General features: G+C 49.8%; 1 protein-coding gene across 3 annotated transcripts in view; it reads left to right on the top strand.

Annotated features, from left to right (window-relative positions):
* Positions 1-2136: 2136 nt before the first annotated feature.
* PTPN14 (protein tyrosine phosphatase non-receptor type 14) overlaps positions 2137-8071 on the top strand; it is a 168910-nt gene continuing 162975 nt past the window's right edge. For 2 of the 3 annotated variants that reach the window (XM_082471427.1, XM_082471431.1), the window contains exons 1-2: positions 2220-2270; positions 3044-3129. The gene's annotated coding sequence lies outside the window, so the exon portion shown is untranslated. Of the gene's footprint in view, positions 2271-3043; positions 3130-8071 lie in introns of all 3 variants that reach the window. The other variant, XM_082471428.1, reaches the window with a different exon arrangement.

Here is an 8071-nt window from a genome sequence, read left to right as displayed (position 1 = left end):
AGAACCAAAACTGCATCTGCATACAAGTTCTTTTTCGTCTACACCACGACGGTCTCAGCTTGCTGTGCTCAAGAGTTTGGTGTCACAGTGACTTTAAAGCAAAAATATACAAATGCCACTTCCTTTCCTGGAAGACCTCAAGAGGCCTCTCATCTCTCCTACCTTGAGAGCCTGTAGGTCTTTCCTTATCTTTAATCTTAACCCTGTTTTGGTTAAATTTTGAAGGGTTTATAAGTTTGCATTTTGGGGCCAGACAGACTAGGGTCCATTATCATAGTTTACTTGCTCTGTGACCCTTGGTGAGACAGGTAATTTCTTCACACTTCACTTTCCTCATCTCGGAAATGGGGATAATATACAAGAGCACATAAAGTGCTTTCCACGCTTCCTGGTGAACAGTAAGGCACTCTAATTTTCTTTGGAAATCCAGCAAGCCCAAATTGAAGCTATCCAGCTATTTCTTGAAAGTTGGAGAAACTGATCTTAATTCCCTTCAGCCTTTTCCTTCCATCCCTTTAAGTTCTCCGCTTCTTTATAATTTTGAAGATTAGCAAATGCTCAGAGAAGTCAGAGTTTTGTGACCACAAATTTGTACATGATGAGTGCCAGAGGCTCTTCCCCAAGAGTCCAGGAATTTTTCTGAGTTGTGGGACACTGAAGGAATTTGAGACAACATCCTCAGTGGCAATGACTTCAAGGACCTTATTCAACCTAAGAAAGGTTGAAAGGACTGGGCTTGAGTATGACAACAGACTCCTAAGACATCATTTTGGCAATGCAAAGGACCACAGATAAATAGGCAAATCCTTTAATCTTACAGCTACAGAGGTCAAGGCTTTCAGGAACTGGGACACTCACTGCAGGGCAGGTCCGAAAACCCGGGTTCCCCGGCCTGGCTCGGTGCCTGTTCCCTCTTACCAGCTGCGTCTCTTTAACTCCACCTCCGAAAATGTTAAGGAAGTTCCCTCCCAGTGCCTACCCAGGCTGGGTGGGGCGATTCTATGGCACGGAAAGAACCGGGAAAACGACATAGTCTAACTCCCTGCGTGCACTAGCTGCTTTTGCGATTCAGGGAGGCGGCGGTGGGGTTGGGGGCTGTTAAGACGCCAGGTCCGGTACCCAGAGGTTCCAGGTGTCCTGGACAGAGAACTTTAAGATTGCCTACTTGGGGAAGCCACCTTCCTTTTCTCCTGGTCTGTTTTCCCTGTGCGGTGGCCGCATGGGGACATCCTGCTTGGAGGGTTCCCCCAAATAAGATGGACTGTCCTTGCTCCTGGTCGGGGTGGGCAAGTTCCCGCCACTGCCCCGCCTCTGCAGGTTGCGGAGATGTAGGTGGGATTTTTCCGGCTCCCCGCTTCCGCCCCCGCCGGGAGCGGCGCTAGGCGGGGTCGCTGTGGTCGCTTTGCCTTCCCCACTCCCACGTCTCTTACTCCGGGGACTTTCACCCCGTCCTCCCCGCTCGGCCCTCACCTTTGAAAACCTTCTCCAAAGCCACCACATTAAAAGTGCGCGACTTCCCCCGGGCCTGCAGAAGGAGCTCCTGCAGCCCGGCATTCCTCGGATTCCAGCGCTGTGACGTCCCCAAGGACGCGCGCCTGGGGCTCGGGAGCTGGGGCTCCCCTTTCCGCGCCACCCCCCGCGCCCCCGCGCGCGCCCGCCCAGCCGCATTCCTCCCCGCCCCCGGCGCGCGCCCAGCGTTCCCCCCCGCGCCGCCGAGCCCGGCCCGGGGGTGGGGGAGCCGCGGCCGCTGGCGCCTGCTCCGTCCCCTCCCACTCGCACGGCCCCTTCCTCCCTCCTCTCTCGGCCGCTCGCATTTCCTGCCGCTCTGGCTCTCCCGGCCCCTGAAAGTTCGTCCCAACTTTTTCTCCCCCGGGCGGGCGCGGCGGGCGCAGTCCGGGGGCAGGTTGCTGCGCTCCTCCTCGCTCCGCCGCTGGTCCTCGGGGAGCGGTCGCCACTCAGTGGCCCCTGGCGGTCCTTCCCCTCCCACCTCGCCCATCCTCCCGGTCCCAGCCTCCCTCTGGCGGGACAGACCCGAGCCGGGGTGGTTCTCCTTTTCCCCTTCTCCGAGCGCCCCCGCGCCAACTCTCGCGCCGGGATCGCGGCGGAAACCTCCCTCCTCTTTCGCCTCCTCCGGCTCCTTCCCTCCGCCCCTCCACCGCCAGCCACTGGAATCAATTCCTTGGGGGAATTGGGGCTTCGCCGCTGCCGCCGCCGCGGAGGACAGCCTTTCCGCGCGGGACTCCGGGGCACCGACAGGGCTATGTAAGCAGGTAAGCGGCGTCTGGGGCGGGGAGTCGGGCCCGGGGTTGGGGGCCTCCTGGGCGCTTCGGGCGCCTTGCCGATGACTTGGGCAAACGCTGGCAACGCCGACTTGGGATCGGCGGCCCGGGACGCCTGGCAGGGCAGCGGGGGCGCGAGGTGGCCGGGCCGCAGGAGTTTTAAGTGGCGGTGGGAGCCGCCCGCTGCGGCGCACAGCTTGTCTGGGGAGTTAAGGTGGAAGGTGAGCGCTGTCTGGAGAGTTGGTGGTGAAATCCACACTCTCGCCCCCTCTTCCCCATTCCCTTCTCCTTTTTGGGAACCAGAGAGGGCCTAGTGAGGGCAGCTGGAGATACCCAGACGGTGCGGGCCGGGGGATGAAAGCCAAAGACGTTGCTGCCTCTCGGGCTGGAGAGGGACTCTCTCTGCGACCCTCCTCTGCCCCCTGAGGAGACAGAATCTTGAGAGGGAGAGGAGTTTGCATGCCCTCCCACTAGGCCCCAGCCTAGCCACCAAACCCCAGGGCTTCTTGGCCCCTACTTGGGTGGTCGGGCCGGCTCATCGGGAAAACCTGTGGCCGCATAATTTCAGAACAGATCTCCACCTCAAACTCTCGAAGTTCTGAGTATTAACAAGTTCTGAGGGTGTTGTTAATACACCGTCTCCCCTCTCTCCTGGCATGACCGCTACATCTGGGGTTTGAATGCTTGTAAGGGATTTTCCACCTTTTGGAGGGAGCAGTGAGGTAACGCCGCCCCTGTCCCCCTTTCCTCTCCTCTTCCTCTAGTTGCCGTCACCCTCAGCTACAACTTGAGATTGTGGGGTTTCGTCTTCAGTCTGTCCAGGGACTGCTGTTGCAGGCTCTTTGTGAAGGTGAGGAATCTCTAGACTGCTGGCTGCTGATGGGTTACAGGATTTCCACCAGTGTGTGAATTTCTTCAGATGGGTTAGTTCACCCATTCATTCAAGGAATCTAGTATTGCAGTTTCCCCTCTGGCTAGGAACAGGGGAGACAAAGATGCTAAAACAAATCTAACTGCAGCCTCCCGGAGGAAACCCGCAGGCTGATCTGGAAGTAGAGTGTAATGAGAGGGCCTGGGAAACCTTGGTCCGGAGGTGAGGGGGCGAGGTGTGCGCTGAGCTGAGAGGATTGAGCCGTTGCTCACCTGGAGGGCCGATTAGGAAAGTGCATTTCGCATAGAGGGAAGAGCTTGTGCAAAGTAAGAGTCATCCAAAAGACGAGTACAAAAAGGTCATACCTAGTAGCTAGCTGGGGGCTGGAGGGGGATTTATGTCCAGGTTGGTTCAGTGTAGCCGGGGTAGCATTTTTTTTTAATATCAAGCTAAAAAAATTAAATTAGAAATTTAAATTAAATTAGAAATTAAAGTGGAAGCATGTACGGGAACCAAGTAGCTTCCAGAGGAGCACACATCTCTCTTTTTGGACACGCCTTCATGCCTGATGCTGTTTCTACAACAAGCAGTGGTTGTGGGACCATCTAAATTTTCACTGGCACTAATTGGCCCAGGCCTGGTTTCATTAGAATGGTATTGATTCCCTGTTAAAGAGCCACCTGACAGCAACAGGTGATAATACTGTAGCTTACAGAGCCCTGTATTAACGTTGCCTTATCTTTTGGTGATGGCCTTAAAAGCTTGTGCCTTAGAATGATAGGTTAATGAGTGGGAGCTGAATAGTATGGTGCTCTTTCGCCTAATCCGAATGGCTGGCCATGCTGTGCAGAGTGGGTTCACGTATGTGTCACTGTGTTTGTCGTAGTATTCTCCACTTTTCCAAGTCATAACTGCCCCAGCACAGTTGGAAGGATGACTTTCCCTTCCTCTGAAACTTTATGAAAAACTGAATGTCTTCTAGGAGACTGTTGTAGCCTAATCATCCAGGATTCAGCAGATCCTGCCTAGAAAATGTTTTATAGTACGGGAGCCTCCTGTACGTGGTTTGCCTCTCAAGGGTGCCGCTTCTCGGGGCTGAAGTGGCGTTGTAGTATTATTCATAGTGACTGTGTCCTGGCTGAGGTGGCAGAAGTCCAGCTTTTAGTGACCTCAGGCCAGTACATCCGAGTGAGAAGAGCACATTGACTTCCTACAGTGTCGGGTGTTTACCTAAGCTCCCCACAAACACCATACCTTATCTCAAGAACAGCCCCTTGACGAGGGTTTTCCTGAAGGTATAGGACCTGCTTGAGAGAAATGGCTCAAGCGAAGCTTTTTCTTGCTAATCCCAGGTCGCTGCCCAGCCTCCATCATCGGCTTAAACACATAGTTAATTTTAATGCTTTAGTTATTTAGGTTTGTGCGGACCATGTGGAACGGACAGCTGTAATGGAAAGAGCAGTTTGACTATTTTCACGTGGAGGAACCTAAAGAATTCAGAGGAAAATCAGAGTTTCGGGGAGAATTCTTACTTGTCCTGAATGGAAGAGCCAGAAGTCGAGAACTATGAAAATTTTTTTTGTTTCCCAGTGCCTTCCCTCCTTATTAAGGGTTTCCATTTTTGGCTACGGGGAAGCAAACATAAACCCTTTGATTGCACATTGTCCCCCACCTGGGTTCCATATTCTTATCCTTTGTCACCTGTGACCCTGCATTTGAACTTTACTTAGTCACCAAATGCTGTGCATTTTTTGGAACTGATTCTAAGCCTCGGAACAGTACTGTGCACTTTGTTAGAGATAAGGCAGGGGAAAGAGATGAGATGAACTCTTTAGTCAATTCAGTTATTGCTGCTTGTGCTGACTGAAAAAGAACGAGGGAAAACAAACAAGTTTTGGTAGAGAAGAGGTTAAAATTAATGTCTAAAATAAGACTCTGTGGTCTCCTCTTATTGATTTTATTCTCTCTTCCCCTGTCTGAGCCCCGGGGAGGGCTTATTAAATGGTCCAAGGGGGTGTGTGTAGCAAATTTTGCAGCTTTTCCGGGCTATCGGTGTGCTGGTGCCAGGGATCCAGGGTTGGGAGTTCAAGATATAGCTAGGTTTGTATTCCAGCTCTGCCATCGTTTAGCTGTGTGATGTTGGCCGAACTTCGCAGCCCTTCCAAGTCTCCATTTCTTCATCTCTTAGATGGGGCCAGTAGTATTTAACTTGCCAGGATATTTGTGGGGAATTCTGTGTAATGCTGTATGTCCCTCTGCTAACGGTGCCTCCCTCACAGAGTAGGTGTTGGGTCAAGGATGGCTATTTATATGTTCCAGGAGTTATATGTGGCCATGAATGTGCTCTTTGTGTGTGTCATTTTTTCCCCAGCAGCCTGAATTCACATGTGTGCCAACATACACATAAAGCTTTGTCTTTGACCATTTTTTTTTTTTTTTGGTCTATTGGCTCAAAGCACACGTGTTGGCTGGCAGCTGCTGGCCTCTCATATATGAGGAGGTTGAGCGTTGCAGGACCAGGCAGTAGGATAGTTGGGAGGGAAAGCCACGTAGACAAGGGCAGAGAAGAGGATTCTTTTCCCTGTATACTACTTACTGTAACAAGGGTCCAGTGCTAATACAAGGATCCCTGTGTTTCTAATGTTGAAATCCAGTTAATTAAATGATGTTAGAATAAATCCGCCTGCCTTTAGCAAGAGTGCAAAAGCTAGCTGATCGACACAAATGAGTGTCTTTGCAGCCTTGCTTTCCTTCTTTGAAGCCCAAGTATAAGGAGGCAACTGCAATGCCTCTCGTGTCCTGCCAGCTTCAGGTCGCTTGATCTTTAACGTTGCCTTTCATCCGAGAAGCCTAAAGTATTTGGCAAACATTAACTCATTGATCTTCGTATCAACCTCCCAGCAGGAGACAATGTTAGAAGAAAGGAACAACTCCTAAAACATCAGTAACGCAGGTGTGTAGTAGCTGTTCTAGAAGCAGAATGGATTCTTATAGTCAAGAATTGGCTAGATCCTGCATACGGGATTGAAGACTGGTCCCAGGTCAGAGAGGACCCCTTTGAGTGGTCGAGGGAGAAAGTTTAAGAAAATGCAGATCAGCCTGGGATTTTTGCAGTGGAAGGGGAGAGGAAATCACATTGCTAGGACCAGCCATTGCCTTTACCATGTATTGCATGCACACCGATTATGAAAATAAATAATCTCTGAATTATTTATAATTTTGAATGAAAGGATATGATGCAATGCTTGTGGATGAGGATTTAGAGTAGCTGAGGGTAAAAGGTAATAGTGACTAAGTACCTTTCTGTGGGATAAGGGTGGTTATGTGTCTAAGTTGGATTATAAATGGCGTACTAACATTGTTTTAATTTCCTTTCCCTTTTTCCTGTTGGTTCCATATGCCTCAGCTTGGTTTTGTTTTACTCTCCAGTCAGGCTTTTGTTGGACTTGCTTTATGGTCCTTGCTACTGGAAAAAACATACTGTGGCCATGCTTAGATCAATCTTGTGTGTAAGATTTGATATGTGGGTGATTTAGCTTAGTTCCTTAGGGGACTCCATTAGGCCCAGCTCAAGGGTTTCATCCTGAATCTGGTCAGTTAACTTGACCCAGAGGCCTGTTGCATATCCAGAGATCCTGTAACCCTAGGCAACCATCCCATAAATGCTTGATGTTGGTCAACAGGGAGGTGTCTGGTGAGAAAATGAGAAAGGGTTTGCTGGTGGTGTGGCATTCTCTGAGAAGCAGAGCATCCTTTTCATGATTGTAATGTTTGAGATTTTAGTACTGAATGATATTCCTAAATTAGAAAGCTTTACGGTGAGGACCACTGACTTTGCTCTCCTTTGCTTCGCTGTTGAAAATTAGCAAAAGTTCCTGATGCTTGTCTTCGTGCAGAGTGTGTCCTTTTCTAACATACAGTTTCCTCAAATCTTTGGAAATCTGTCTCCTGGGAGTTCTTTCTTTCACACTCCATTCGCCTCAAGTAATTGGGGCATTAGCTAAGGCTGTAGATCTCAAAGTCTGTTGAGTCTCAGAATCACCTGGAGGGCTCCTTAACCACAGATCGCTGCTATTCCCCACACCACCCCAGCTTCTGATTCTGTAAGGCCTTGGGGTGGGGCCTGAGAATTTGCATTCCTAAGGAACTCCCAGGTGGTGTTAATACTCCTGGTCCTTTGATCATCTGCATTTTGAGAATCGCTGAGCCAAGGAATCTCATTTTGGTCCGTCCATCCCAGTCAGCCTTGGGGTGGTAGTCACTTAAGTTTTTCACTGTATTGGTTTGAATGATTCTGTTTCTGGTTGCTTTAGAGCTCTGGAGAGGCTGGGAGTCACTTAGTGGCCACTTATTCCTAGCCAGACCCATGGCGAGCATGAATTAGATGCTTACATTTTAATGGATTTGCTTGGCTATCTTCTCCCATCCAGACCCCTCCGCTTGGTTCCAAACAGTTCGGTTTACCTGGTACTTCTCTCCATCTGGTTATCCGATATACATGCCCAATTCTACCTGTCTCAGATTGAACTCATTAGTTTCTTGCCACAAAATCTGCTGCTTCTGTATGTCCTGTCTTAGTGACATCAACTGAGTTAGCTGCTGATGCCAGGCAATTGGAGTTCTCTTCAACATGTCACTCTTTGTTAGCACCCCCCAACCCCGACCCTCAAACCCCAGTAACAAACCCAGTCAGTCCCTAGATCCTTTGAGTCTGTGTCTCTAAAATATCCTTAATTTGTTCCTTTCACTCCATCCCCACTGCCTCTTTGGATTGTTCAAAAGCTTCAAAGGCTGTCTTTCATATATTCTTCATCTACTCTTTCAAAGAGTTTTTTAAAACACAAATCTTTTATGGTATTTAAATTCTTGTTTTGCTTCTTATTACCTGTATGATAAAGCTTCTTTATTCTGTGTACCTTCC

This window comes from Balaenoptera physalus (genome assembly GCF_965194825.1).
Source record: "Balaenoptera physalus genome assembly, chromosome: 1".
Lineage (NCBI taxonomy): Eukaryota > Metazoa > Chordata > Mammalia > Artiodactyla > Balaenopteridae > Balaenoptera > Balaenoptera physalus.
Note: the sequence above shows the minus strand (reverse complement) of the source record. Positions and strands in the feature narration are given on the sequence as shown.